Here is a 15,874-nt window from a genome sequence, read left to right on the forward strand (position 1 = left end):
CAGTGCACATGGTGGACGTGTCCATGGTGACAGTGCCCATGATGACAGTACTCATGGTGATAGTTCTCATGTTGAAAGTGCCCATGGTGACATTTCACATGGTGGCAGTGAAAAATGGTAACAGTGCCCATGTTGACCCTTCTCATTGTGACAGTGCTCATGGTGAAATCCCATGCAGACAGTACTAACGGTGACAGTTCTCATGGGTGCAGTGCCCATGGTGACAGTGCTCACAGTGATAATGCCCATGGTCGCAGTGCCCATGGTGACACTGCCCATGATGACAGTTCCTATGGGGACAGTGCCCATGGCACCATTGCTTATGGTGACAGTGCTCATGGTAACAGTGCCCATGGTGTCAGTGACCACGGTGAGAGTGCTCACAGTGAAAGTGCCCATGGTGAGAGAGCTCATGGTGCCAGTCCGCATTGTGCCAGTACCCATGGCGACAGTGCTCATGGAGACAGTGAGCACCGTGAGAGTGCTCACGGTGATAGAGCTCATGGTAATAATGAAAATGGTGATAGTGCAAATGTTGACAATACCCATGGTGACAGTACTAATGTTGAAAATACCCATGGTGGCAGTTCTCATAGCGACAGTTCTCATGGTGACAGTGCTCATAATAGCAGTGCCTAAGGTGGTGACAGTGCTAATGGTGACACTGCTCTTGGTGGCAGTTCCCATGGGGACAGTACTGATGGTGACACTGTGCCTAGTTACACTGCCCATGGTAACCGTGCTCACGTTGATAGTGCACCACGTGACAGTGCCCATGGTGGTAGTTCACCTGGTGACAGTGCTAAATAGTGACAGTGCACATGCTGACAGTGTTCATGGTGATAATGCCCATGGTGACAGTGCACAGGGTGATAATGGGCACTATTACAGTGTTCATGGTGACAGAACCCAAAGTGGCAGTGTCTATGGTGACAGTGCTCACAATGACAGTGCCCATGCTGACAGTGCCGACAGTAACAGTGCCCATGGTGACACTTCTCACGGTGACAGTGCCCATGGGGACAGTTAGCATGGTGAGATTTCTCACGGTGATAGTGCCTGTTGTTACAGTGCTCACAGTGACAATGCCCATTGTGCCAGTGTCCACAGAGACATTCCGCACGGTCATATTTTGCACGGTGATAGTGCCTATGGTGATATTACCCATGGTGACACTGCACATGGTTGCAGTGCAAAATGATGACAGTGCCCATGGTGACATTGCTCATGGTGACTTTGCTTACTGTGATAATCCTTACGCTGAAAGTGCCCATGATGACACTGCACATAGTGTCATTGTTCATGGTAACAGTGTTCACGGTGATAGTTCCAATGGTGAGAGTGGACATGGTGACAGTGCCCATAGTCACAATTCTCATGGTGTAGTGCTCATAGTGACACTGCCCATGGTGAAGTTATGCAGGGTGACAGTAATCAAGGTGACAGTGCTCATGGTGATAGTGCCCATGGTGACAGTGTCAATGTTCCCAATTCTCACAGTGATAATGGCTATGGTGAGAGTACCTAGGGTGACAATGCCCATGGTGACAGTGCCCAAGGGGCCATGCCCATGGTGACAGTGCTCATCGTGACAGTGCTCACATTGGCAGTGCCACTAATAAACGTGCTCATTGTGGCAGTGCTCATGGTGTCAATGCTCATGGTGACAGTGCCCATGTTTTCAGTGTTTATTGTGATAGATGTCACGGTGTCAGTACCCACAAGGACAATGCCCATGCTGACAAAGCCCATGGTGATACTTCCCATTGTAAAAGTGCCCATGGTGACAGCGCCCATTGAGACAAGTCCCATGGTGACACTGCTCATGGTGACAGTGCCATTGGTGAGAGTGCCAAGAGTGACAGTGCTCATGGTGAAACTGCCCATGGACACATTGTCTATGGTGATAGTGCTCATGGTGACAACCACACGGTGACAGTGCCAATGGTGATAGTCCCAGTGGTGACAGATCTTATGTTGAATGTGACCATGGTGAGATTTCTCATGGTGACAGTGCCTATGGTGAAAATTCTCATAGTGACAGTGCTCATGGTAACAGTGCTCATGGTGATATTACCCATGGTGACAGTACTCATGGTAAAAGTGCCCATGGTGACACTGCACATTGTGGCCATGCAAAATGGTGACAGTGCCCATGGTGATATTGATCATGATGACATTGTGTGCGGTGAGAGTCCTTACGGTGATAGTGTGTATGGTGAAACTGCACACAGTTACAGTGCTCATGGTGACAGTGTTCATAGTGAGAGTGCCGATGGTGAATGTGTCCATGGTGACAGTGTCCATAGTCACAATTCACATGGTGTAGTGCTCACGGTGACAGTGCCCATGGGGAAAAAACAGAGTGTGACAGTATTCATGGGGACATTGCTCATGGTGATAGTGCCCATAGTGAAAGTGACCATGTTCACAGCTCTCACGGTGATAGTGCCCATGGTGACAATACCCAGGGTGACAGAGCACATGGTAAAAGTGTTCACGCTGACAGTGCCCATGGTGACATTACCTAAGGTGAAAATTCCCATGCTGAGAGTGCTCATGGTAACAGTGCCCATGGTGACAAAACCCAGGGTGTCCTGCCTATGTTGACAGTGATCATGGTGACATTGCTCATATGGACAGTGCTATAAGTGACAGTGCTCATTGTGGCAGTGCTCATGGTGACTGTACCCATGGTTACAGTGTTTATGGTGATCGATGTCACGGTGGCTGTGCCGATGGGGACAGTGCCCACAATGACAAAGCCCATTTTGATACTTCCCATTGTGACAGTGCCCACAGTGACAGAGCAAATGGTGTCAGTGCCCGAGATAAGAGTGCCCATGGTGAGAGTGATAACAGTGACTGTGCCCATGGTGACAGCACCCAGTGTGACAACGCCCATTGTGACAGTGCTCATGGTGGCCATGCCGATGCTGACAGTGCCGATGGTGATAGTGCCAATAGTGAGACTGCTCATGGTGAAACTGCCAATGGAGATACTGCCCATGGTGATAGTGCTCAACGTGACAACCCCTCGGAGGCAGTGCCAATGGTGAGAGTTCTCGTGGTGACAGTTCTCACTGTGAAAGTGACCCTGTTGAAATTGCTCATGGTGACAGTATGCATGGTGACAGTGCTTAAGGTGATACTCTCCATTTTGACAGTGCCCATGGTGACTGTTCTCATGGTGACAGTGCCTATGGTGATAATGCTCTTAGTGACAGTGCTCACGGTGACAGTGCCCACGGTAGACAGTGACCACGGTGACTGTTCTCACTGTGATAGTGCCCATGGTGACAGTGTTCACGGTGACACTCTGCATTGAGGTTGTGTCCGTGGTGACAGTGTTCAGGGTGATAGTGCTCACAGTGATATTACTCACGTTGACAGTGCCCAAGGTCACAATACCGACGGTGACAGTAATCATGGTGAAAGTGCCCATGGTGGCAGCTCTCATAGTGACAGTTCTTGTGACAGTGCTCTTGTTGGCAGTGACTATGGTGAGACTACCGATGGTGACACTGCCCATGGTGACAGTGCACATGGTCATGCTGCATCTGGTGGCAGTGCAAAATAGTGACAGTGCCCATGGTGATATTGCTCATGGTGATAGTGCCCATGGTGAGAGTGCCCATGTTTACAGTGCTCATGTTTACAGTGCCCATGCTGACAGTGCCCCTGGTGACAGTGCAGACCGTGAGAGTGCTCATGGTGGCCATGCCCATGGTGACAGTTCTTATCATGATAATGCTCACGGTAGCAGTGTTCATGGTAATAGTGCTCACGGTGGCAGAGCCCACAATGAGAGTGCCAAACGGGAGAATACTGACTGTGACAGTCCACATGGTGACATTTCTCTCTGTGACAGTGCCCTTGGGGACAGTTAGCATGGTGAGCTTTCTCATGATAAGATCTGTCACCATGGGCACGTCCACCAAGCGCACTCTCACGGTGTGCACTGTCACCAGGGGCACTGTCACTATGGGCACTGTCACCATGAGCATTGTAACCGTGGGCCCTTTACCATGGGCATTATAACTATGAGCAATATCACCATGGGCACTGTCACTATTTTGCACTGCCACCAGATGCACCATGACTATGTGCACTGTCACCATGGGCAGTGTCACCATCGGTAGTCTCACCATGGACACTACCACCATGAGCACTGTCACCCACAGCACTGTCACCACGAGCACTGCCACCATGAGCACTTTCACCATGATTACTGTCACTTTGGGCACTGTCAACTTGAGTACTATCACCGTGAACACTATCACCCTGAGCACTGTCACCACGGGCACAGTCTCAATGCGGACCGTCACCATGAAGAGTCACAATGGACACTATCACGGTGAGAACAGTCAACGTGGTTACTGGCACCAAGGGCACTGTCACTGTGAGCACTGTCAATAAGAGCATTATCACCATAGGCACTGTCACCGTGAGAACAGTCACCATGTGCAGTGTTAACATGGAGACTATCACCTTGAACACTGTCACTATGAGCAGTGTCACCATGAGCAATTACAACAGGGTCACTTTCACCGTTAGAACTGTCATCACCGGTACTGTCACTATTGGCACTGCCTCCGAAGGGTTGTCACGATGAGCACTATCACCATGGGCATTGTCTCCATGGGCAGTTTCACCATGAGCACCCTCACTATTGGCACTATCACCATTGGAACTGTCAACATCGGCACGGTCACTGTGAGCACTCTCACAATGGGTGCTGTCACACTGGTCGCTGTCACCATAGGCACAGTCACCATTGGCAGTTTCACCATGGACACCGTGATCTTGGGCAATGTCACCATGGGCTCTGTCACCGGGGCACTCTCACAATTGGAAATATCATTATGGGCTATGTCAGCCTGAGCACTGTCACCGTGGGCCATGCAACCCTGACATCTATCACCATAAGCTCTGTAAACATGGGCACTAACACCATGGGCACTGTCACCATGAGCACTACACCATGAGAATTGTGACTATGGGCACTGTCACCATGGGCACATTCACCATCGGCACTCTAGCCGTGAACACCGTCACCATGAGCACTGTCACTGTCTGCAGTTTCACCATACACACGATCACTGTAAGTACTACCACCATAAGCAATGTCAACATGAGCAATATCACCATGGACACTGTCACCATTTTGCACTGCAACCATGTGCAGTGTCACCATGGGCACTTTTACCATGAGTACTGTCACCATGGGTAATATCACCATGGGCACAGTCATTGTGAGCACTGTTACTATGATAATTTTCACCATAGGCACTGTCACCGTGAGAACAGTCACCATGGGCACTGTCAACATGGAGACCATCACCTTGAGCAAAGTCACCATGAGCACTGTCACCATGAGAAATGTCACCATGGTTTCATTCAACATAAGAACTGTCACCACGGGGACTATTACCATTGGCACTGTCTCCATGGGGTTGTCACCATGAACACTATCACCATGGGCAATGTCACAGAGGTGTTGTCACCATGAGCACTATCACCATGGGAAACGCCTCCATGGACAGTTTCACCATGAACACTGTCACCGTGAACACTTTCACCATGGGCCTTGTCACACTGTGTGCTGTCACCATGGGCACTCTCACCGTGGGCACTGTCACAAAGGGAAGTATCACCATTGGCTTTGTCAGCGTGGGCACTGTCCCCGTGGACACTGACACCTTGACATATATCACCATAAACACTGTAAACATGGTCACTGTCACCATGAGCACGGTCACCATGAGCACTGCCACAATGAGCAATGTTATTTATGGCACTGTCAACATGAGCACTGTTACCATGGGCATGACACCATGGGCTCTGTCACCATGGGCATTGTCACCCTATGTACTCTCACCATAGGCATTAGCACTGTGAGAATTGTGAACATGGGCACTGTTCCCATAGGCATTATCACAATGAGCACAGTCACCATGAGTACTGTCACCCTGGGTATTCACACCATGGGCACTGTCACTGTGAGCACTACACCATGAGAATTGTGACTATGGGCACTGTCACCATGGACACTCTCACCATGGGAACTACCACCGTGAACACTGTAACCATGAACAATGTCACTCTGTGCAGTGTCAACATGCGCACTGTCACCGTAAGGACTATCATGGTAAGCAAATTCACCATGAGGAATGTCACCATGGGCAATGTCACCATTTTGCACTCCAACCATGTGCATTGTCACCATAGGTAATATCACAATAGACACTTTCACCGTGAGAAATGTGATCATGCAGAATGTTTCTATAAACACTGGCACCATGGGCATTGTCACTGTGAGAACTGTCACAATGGGCACTATAACCATGACAAATTTCACCATGCTAAATATCCCTATGGGCATTCTCACTGTGAGAAGGGTCACCATGGGCATTGTTACTGTCGGCACTGTCACCATGGGCACTGTCATTGTGGGCACTGTCACCATGTCTACTGCCACCTTGGGCTCTGTCAACATGAACACTCTAACAATGCCCATTATCACCATGTACACTGTCACCATGGGCACTATCACCATGAGCACTGTCAGCATGTGCATTGTTACTATTTAACACTGTCACCAGGTGAACTACCACCATGGGCACTGTCACAAGGTGCACTATCACCATGAGCACAGTTACCATGGGCACTGTAACAATGCAAAGTGTCATCATCGGTACTGTCCCCATGGGAACTGCCACCAAGAGCACTGTCACCATTAGCACTGTCACCATGTGCACTCCAACTTTGGGCACTGCTAATATGAGCACTGTCACCATGAGTACTGTCGCTATGAGAACTGCCATCATGTGTATTTTCACCATTAGTACTGTCATCATGTGTATTGTCACCATTTGCACTATCACCATGAGCACTATTACCTTGAACACTATGACGGTGAGCACTCTCACTGTGGTCACTGTCACCATGGGTACTGGCACAATGTGGACTGGCACCATGAGCCCTGTCACCATGGGCACTATCACTGTGAGCACTCTAACCGTGGTCACTGTCACCATGGGCACTGTTACCATAAGCACTGTCACCATAGGAATTGCACCATGGGAACTGGCAACATGGGCACTCTCATCATGGGCATTGTCACCATGGGCACTGTTACCATGGGCACTAGCATCAATGGTGCTATCACTGTGAGCACTGTCACCATGGGTACTGCAACCATGAGAAGTGTCTCCATGAGTACTTTCTGCATGGGTTGTCACCATGTGCACTGTCACCATGAGAACTGTCAACATGGGCAGGGTTTCCATTTTTCACTGACACCATGTGCAATGTCACCATGGGCACTATCACTGTGAGAACTGTCACCGTGAGTACTGTCACCATGGGAACTACCAAAATGGGCAATGTCATCATGAGCACTTTCACAATGGGAACTGCCACCATGGGTACTGTAAATGTGCGGACTCTCACCATGGTCACTATCACCATGGGCACTGTCACTGTGAGCACTGTTACCGTCGCCACTATCAGTATGAGCACTATTACTGTGAGCACTACCAGCGTGAGCACTCTCACCGTGTTAACTGTCACCATGGACACTCTCACTGTGAGCACTGTCACCTTGAGCAATGGCACAATGTAGACTGTCACCATGAGCATTGTCATCATGGGAACTATCACTGTTAGAACTGTCACTGTGGTCACTTTCACCATGTGAACTGTCACCATGGGCAGTGTCACCATTGGTAGTCTCACCATGGTCAATGTCACAATGAGCACTGTCACCAAGAGCCCTATCACCACGAGCACTGCCACCATGAGCACTGTCAAAAGAACTGTCACTATGAGAACTGGCACCATGGGCACTTTCACCATGATTACTGTCACCGTGTGTATCATCACCTTGGGCACTGTCAACGTGAGTGCTATCACCGTGAGCACTATCACCCTGAGCACTGTCACCACAGGCACAGCCTCAATGAAGATGGTCACAAAGAACACTGTCTCCATGGGCACTATTACGGAGAGAACAGTCACCGTGTTCACTGTAACCATGGGCACTCTCACCGTGCGCAGTGTAACTAAGGGTATTATCACCATAGGCACTGTCTCCGTGAGAACAGTCACCATGGGCACTGTCAACATGGAGAAGACTATCACCTTGAGCACTGTCATCTTGAGCACTGTCACCATGGGCACTATTACCATGGGTAATGTTTTCATGGGCAAATACCAGGTGAGCACTTTCAACATGGGCACTGTCATCATGGGCACTGTCACGAAGAGCACTGCCACAATGAGCAGTGTCACCATGTGCACTCTCACCATGTGCACTATCACCGACTGTATGTTTACCATTGGCCCTATCACAAAGTGCAGTGTCACCATCAGTTCTGTTCCCATGGAAACTCTCACCAAGTGCACTGCCACCATGAGCACTGTCAAAATGAGCACTGTCACTTTGGTCCCTGCTATAATGAGCACTGTCACCCTGAGAACTATCACTATGAAAAATGCTGCCATGGGTATTTTCACCATGAGAACTGTCACCATGGGTATTGTCACCAGTGGCACTGTCACCATGGGGACTATTACCGCGAGCACACTCACTGTGAACACTGTCACCATGGGCACTTCTACAATGTGGACTTTCACCATGAGCCCTGTCACCATGGGCACTGTCACCATGAGCACTGTCAACGTGAGCACTGTCACCGTGGGCATTGTCACCATGGGCCCTGTCATCATTGGCACTGCCACTATGGGAACTGTCACTGTGAGCACTGTCACCATGGATACTGCAATGATGAGCACTGTCACCGTGCGCATTGTCACCATGAGCACTGTCACTGTGTGCAGTGTCCCCTTACACACTATCACAATACGGACTATCACTGTAAGCAATATCACCATGAGCAATGTAACCATGGGCCCTGTCACCATGTGCACTATCAGCATGGGCAGTGCCACCATGGGCCCGTTATCATTGAGTACTGTCAACATGGGTAATATCACCATGGGAACTGTCACCGTGAGAACTATCACCGTGAGCAATGTCATAATGGGCCCTGTCGCCATGGGTCTTGTCACTATGAGCACTGTCAGAATTGGTCTTATCACAGTGAGCACTCTCACCATGGTAACTGTCCCCATGGGCACTGTGACTGTGGACACTGCCACCGTGAGCATTATTACCATGAACACTGCAACCGTTAGAACTATCCTCATAAGTACTGTCTCCATGGGCACTGTCACGATTGGCATGGCCAACATGGGCCCTCTCAATGTGTGCACTCTTACCCAGGGCACTGCCACCATGGGCACTGTCACAGTGAGCACTGTCACCGTGAGCAATGCCACAATGAGCACTGTCACTTCTGGCACTGCTTACATGAGCAGTGTCACCATGGGCATGACACCCTGGAAAATGTCACCATGGGCACTGTCACCATGAGCACTCTCAGCTTGGGCATTACACCCTAGGTACTGGGACCATGGGAACATTCACCATGAGCATTGTTATCATGAGCTCTGTCTCCCTGGGTATTGTCACCATGGGCACTATCAATGTGAGAATTATGATCATTGACACTGTCAACATAGGCACTATCACCATGAACACTGTCACCATGAGTAATGTCACCCTGGGTATTGTCACCATGGGCTCTGTCACCGTGAACACTACACCATTGGAATTGTGACTATGGGCACTGTCACCATGTGCACTATCACTGTGAGCAAATTTACCATGGGCAATATCACAATGTGCAGAGTCACCTTCGGTAATGTCCCCAGGGGATCTGCCACCAGGTGTACTGTCACCACTAGCAATGGCACCACGGGCACTGCCACCATGGGCACTGCCACCATGAGCATTATTACGATTAACACTGCTACGGTGAGCAGTATCATCATAAATACTCTCACCATTGACACTGTCACAATTGGCATGACCACCATGTGCATACTCATGGTGTGTACTGTCACCAGGGGCACTGCCACCATATGCAGGGTCATCATGAGCACTGTAACCATGGGCACTCTCACCATGGGCACTGACATCATGAGCAGTGTCACCGTGGGCAATGTCAGCAGGGGCCTGGTCACATGGGTGCTTTCACCATGGGCATTCTCACCTTTAGCACTTTCACTATGGGTACTGTCAGCAGGGGTACTACCACCATGGGTAATGTTATCAGGGACACTTTCTAGGTGAGCACTTTCAACATGGGCACTGTCATCATGGGCACTGTCAACATGGGCACTGTCACCATGGCCTTTGTCTTCGTGAGCACTGTCAACAGTTTCACTGTCACTGTAAGCTCTCTCACCTTTGCACTGTGATGGTGAGCACTGTCACCATGCGTCTATAACCGTGGTCATTGGCAGCATGAGCAGTGTCACTGAGGGCACTGCCTCCATGAGCACTATCACCATGAGCACAGCCACTGTGAACTCTATCACCATAAGCACTGTCATCATTCTGCACTGTCCCCATGTGCACTGCCACAATGAGGAGTGTCACCATGGGCACTTCTACCATGAGCACTGTCACCATGAGCACTGTCACAGTGAGCCGTGTCTCCATGGTCAATCTCAACCTGTGTACTCTCACCAAGTGCACTATCCCCGATAGCAAGCTTACCATTGGCTCTGTCACAAAGAGCTGTGTCACCATCAGTACTGTTCCCATGGGAACTGTCACCAAGTGCACTGTCACTATGAGCATTGTCATCACGAGCTCTGCCACCTTGTACCCTGCTATTATGAGCACTGTCACCCTGAGAACTGTCGCTATAAAAACTACCACAATGGGTATTTTCACCATGAGTACTGTCACAATGGGTATTGTCACCATTTGTACTGTCACCATGTGCACTATCACAGCAAGGACTATCACCTTAAGTAATATCACCAAGCATAATATCACCAGGGACTCTGTCACCATTTTGCACTGCCAACATGTGCACTCTCACCATAGGCAGTGTCACCATAGGCACTTTATTATTGAGTACTCTCTCCATGGTTAATATCACCAAGGGCATTGTCACTGTGACAACTATCACCGTGAGCAATATCATGATTGGCCCAGACGTCATGGGACTTGTCACTATGAGCACTGTCACAATGGGCACTATCACCGTGAGCAGTCTCACTGTGGTATCTGTCACCATGGGCACTGTCACCATGGGCACTGTCACCATGGGCACAGTAATTTTCGGCACTGTGCCATGGGCACTGTCACTGTGGGCACTGCCACCGTGAGCAGTATTATGATGAACACTGCTACTGTGAGCAGTATCATCATAAATACTGTCCCCATGGACACTGTCACAATTAGCACGGCCACCATGGGCATACTCATGGTGTGCACTCTCACCAAGGGCACTGACATCATGGGCAGTGTCACCGTGGGCACTGTCACCAGGGGTCTTGTCACATGGGTGCTGTCACCATGGGTATTCCCACCATTAGCGCTTTCACTATGGATACTGTCACCAGGGGCACTACCGCCATGGATAATGTTATCACGGGCACTTTACAGGTGAGCACATTCACCATGCGCACTGTCATCATGGGCACTGTCAAAATGGGCACTGTCACCATGAGCACTGTCACCATGGCCATTGTCTTCGTGGGCACTGTCAACAGTTTCACTGTCACCGTAAGCTCTCTCACCATTGCACTGTGATGGTGGGCACTGTCACCATGCGTCTATAAACGTGGGCATTGGCAGCATGAACAGTGTCACTGAGGACACTGCCTCCATGAGCACAGCCACTGTGAACTCTATCACCATAAGCACTGTCATCATCGGCATTGTCCCCATGAGCACTGCCAAAATGAGCAGCGTCACGATGGGCACTTCCACCATGAGCACTGTCACCATGAGCACTGTCACAGTGAGCCGTGTCTCCATGGTCAATGTCAACCTGTGCACTCTCACCAAGTGCACTATCCCTAGAGCAAGCTTACTATTGGCTCTGTCACAAAGTGCAGTATCACCATCGGTACTGTTCCCATGGGAACTGTCACCAACTGCACTGTCACTATGAGCATTCTCATCACGAGAACTGCCACCTTGTACCCAGCTATTATGAGCACTGTCACCTTGAGAACTGTCGCTATAAAAACTGCCACAATGGGTATTTTCACCATGAGTACTGTCACCATGTGTATTGTCACCATTTGTACTGACACCATGTGCACTATCACCGCATGGACTATCATCTTAAGCAATATCACCATGCACAATATCACCAGGGACACTGTCACAATTTTGCACTGCCACCATGGGCACTCTCACCATAGGCAGTGTCACCATGGGCACTTTATCATTGAGTACTCTCACCAAGGGTAATATCACCATGGGCATTGTCACCGTGACAACTATCACCGTGAGCAATATCATGATTGGCCCTGATGCCATGGGACTTGTCACTATGAGCACTGTCACAATGGGCACTATCACCGTGAGCAGTCTCACTGTGGTATCTGTCACCATGGGCACTGTCACCATAGGCACTGTCACTTTTGGCACTGTGCCATGGGCACTGCCACCATGAGCATTATTACGATGAACACTGCTACTTTGAGGAGTATCATCATAAATACTGTCACCATGGGCACTGTCCTAATTGGCATGGCCACCATATGCATACTCATGGTGTGCAGTGTCATCAGGGCCACTGCCACCATGGGAGTGTCACCATGAGCACTGTAACCATGGGCACTGTCACCATGGGCACTACCACCATGGGTAATGTTATCATGGGCACTTTCCAAGTGAGCACTTTCACCATGGGCAATGTGATCATGGGCAACGTCAACACAGGCCCTGTCACAGTGAGAACTGTCACCATGGGCACTGTCACTTTCAGCACTGTCCATGGGCACTCTCACTGTGGGCACTGCCACCGTGAGCATTATTATGATGAACATTGCTACTGTGAGCAATATCATCATAAATACTGTCACCATGGGCACTGTCCCAATTGGCACGGCCACCTTGTGCATACTCATGGTGTGCACTGTCACCAGGGCCACTGACACCATGGGCAGTGTCACCATGAGCACGGTAACCATGGGCACTGTCAAAATGGGCACTATCACCATAGGTAATGTTTTCCTGGGCAATTTCCAGGTGAACACTTTCAACATGGGCCCTGTCATCATGGGCAATGTCACGAAGAGCACTGCCACAATGAGCAGTGTCACCATGTGCACTCTAACCATGTGCACGATCACCAAGTGCAAGTTTACCATCGGCCCTGTCACAAAGTGCAGTGTCACCATCGGTTCTGTTCCCATGGAAACTCTCACCAAGTGCACTGTCACCATGAGCACTGCCACAATGAGCACTGTCACTTTGGTCCCTGCTATTATGAGCACTGTCACCCTGAGAACTGTCACTATGAAAACTGCTGCCATGGGAATTTTCACCATGAGTACTGTCACCATCGGTATTGTCACCAGTGGCACTGTCACCATGAGCACTATTACCGCGAGCACTATCACTGTGAACGCTGTCACCATGGGCACATGTACATTGTGGACTTTCACCATGAGCCCTGTCACCGTGGGCACTGTCACTGTGAGCACTGTCACTGTGAGCACTGTGACCGTGGGCATTGTCACCATGGGACCTGTCATCATTGGCACTGCTACCATGGGAACTGTCACTGTGAACACTATCACCATGGGTACTGCAATGATGAGTCCTGTCACCGTGAGCACTGTCACCATGAGCACTGTCACTGTGTGCAGTGTACCCATACACACTATCACAATGGGGACTATCACCGTAAGCAATTTCACCGTGAACAATGTCTCCATGGGCACTGTCACCATGTGCAGTATCACCATGGGCAGAGCCACCATGGGCCCGTTATCATTGAGGACTGTCAACATGGGTAATATCACCATGGGAACTGTCACCGTGAGAACTATCACCGTGAGCAATGTCGTAATGGGCCCTGTCGCCATGGGCCTTGTCACTATGAGCACTGTCAGAATTGGTATTATCACAGTGAGCAGTCTCACCATGCTAACTGTCACCATGGGCACTGTCACCATGATAACTGTCACCATGGTCACTGTGACTGTGGGCACTGCCAACGTGAGCATTATTACCATGATCAGTGCAACCCTTAGAACTATCCTCATAAGTACTGTCACCATGGGCACTGTCACGATTGGCATGGCCATCATGGGCAATCTCAAGATGTGCACTCTTACCCAGGGCACTGCCACCATGGGCACTGTCACAGTGAGCACTGTCACCGTGAGCAATGCCACAATGAGCACTGTCACTTCTGGCACTGCTTACATGAGCAGTGTCACCATGGTCATGACACCCTGCTTATTGTCACCATGGGCACTGTCACCATGCGCAACCTCAGCATGGGCATTGCACCCTAGGTAGGTACTGGGACCATGGGAACATTCACCGTGGGCATTGTGACCATGAGCTCTGTCACCCTGGGTATTGTCACCATGGGCACTATCACCGTGAGAATTATGATCATGGACACGATCACCAAAGGCACTATCACCATGAACACTGTCACCATGAGTAATGTCACCCTGGGTATGGTCACCATGGGCTCTGTCACTGTGAGGACTACACCATGGGAATTGTGACTATGGGCACTGTCACCAGGTGCAATACCACCATGGGCACTGTCACCATGTGCACTATCACTGTGAGCAAGGTTACCATGGGCAATATCACAATGTGCAGAGTCACCTTTGGTAATGTCCCTAGGGGATCCGCCACCAGGTGTACTGTCACCACTAGCAATGGCACCACGGGCACTGACACCTTGGGCACTGCTATTAGGATCACTGTCACCATGAGAACTCTCGCTATGAGAACTGTCACCATGGGTATTTTCACCATGAGTACTCTCACCATAGGTATTGTCACCATTTGCACTCTCAGCATGAGCACTATTATGGTGAGCACTATCACCATTAGCAATTTCACCGTGGGCACTGGCACAATTCGGACTCTCACCAAGAGCCCTGTCACCAAGGGCACTATCAACCTGAGCACTGAAACCATAGGCAACGTCAGCGTGGGGACTTTCACCGTAGGCACTCTCATCACGGGCAGTGTCACCGTGGGGAAGTGTCACATGGGTCAATGTCACCATGGGCACTGCCACCATAGGCACTGCCACTGTGAGCACTATTACCATGGGTAATGCAACCATGAGCACTCTCACCATGAGCAATGTCAGCTTGGGTTGTCACCATGTGCACTTTCACCTAGAGCACTGTCATGGTGGGAAGTGTTACCATGCCCTCTATCACAGCAAGTACTATCACGTTAAGCAATATGGCCATGAGCAATGTCACCATTGGTACTGTCACCATGTTGCACTGCCATCATGTGCCCTATCACCATAGGCACTGTCACCATGGGCAATTTATCACTGAGTATTCTCTCCATGGGTAATATCACCATGGGCATTGTTACCATGACAACTATCACTGTGAGCAATATCATGATTGGCCCTGACGCCATGGACCTTGTCACTATGAGCACTGTCTCAATGGGCACTATCACCGTGAGCAGTCTCATTGTGATATCTGTCACCATGGACACTGTCTCCCTTAGAACTGTCACCATGTGCACTGTCACTTTTGGCACTGTGCCAAGGGCACTGTCACTGTGGGCATTGCCACCATGAGCATTATTACAATGAACATTGCTACTGTGAGCAGTATCATCATAAATACTGTCACCATGGACACTGTCACAATTGACATGGCCACCATGTGCATACTCATGGTGTACACTGTCACCAGGGACACTGCCACCATGGGCACTCTCACCATGGGCACTGACATCATGGGCAGTGTCACCGTGGGCACTGCCACC

The 15,874-nt window shown here is 49.9% G+C and overlaps 1 pseudogene across 1 annotated transcript in view; it reads left to right on the top strand.

Annotated features, from left to right (window-relative positions):
- The first annotated feature begins 6,061 nt into the window (after positions 1–6,061).
- The window catches only part of LOC308610496 (ubiquitin-like modifier-activating enzyme 1), a 95,573-nt pseudogene continuing 85,760 nt past the window's right edge, over positions 6,062–15,874 (top strand). The window contains exon 1 of the transcript in view: positions 6,062–6,231. The product of the transcript in view is annotated as a ubiquitin-like modifier-activating enzyme 1 (transcript). The remainder of the gene's footprint in view (positions 6,232–15,874) is intronic.

Source organism: Mesoplodon bidens (genome assembly GCF_964165515.1).
Source record: "Mesoplodon bidens genome assembly, contig: HAP1_SCAFFOLD_123, whole genome shotgun sequence".
In the NCBI taxonomy this organism is placed as follows: Eukaryota; Metazoa; Chordata; class Mammalia; order Artiodactyla; family Ziphiidae; genus Mesoplodon; species Mesoplodon bidens.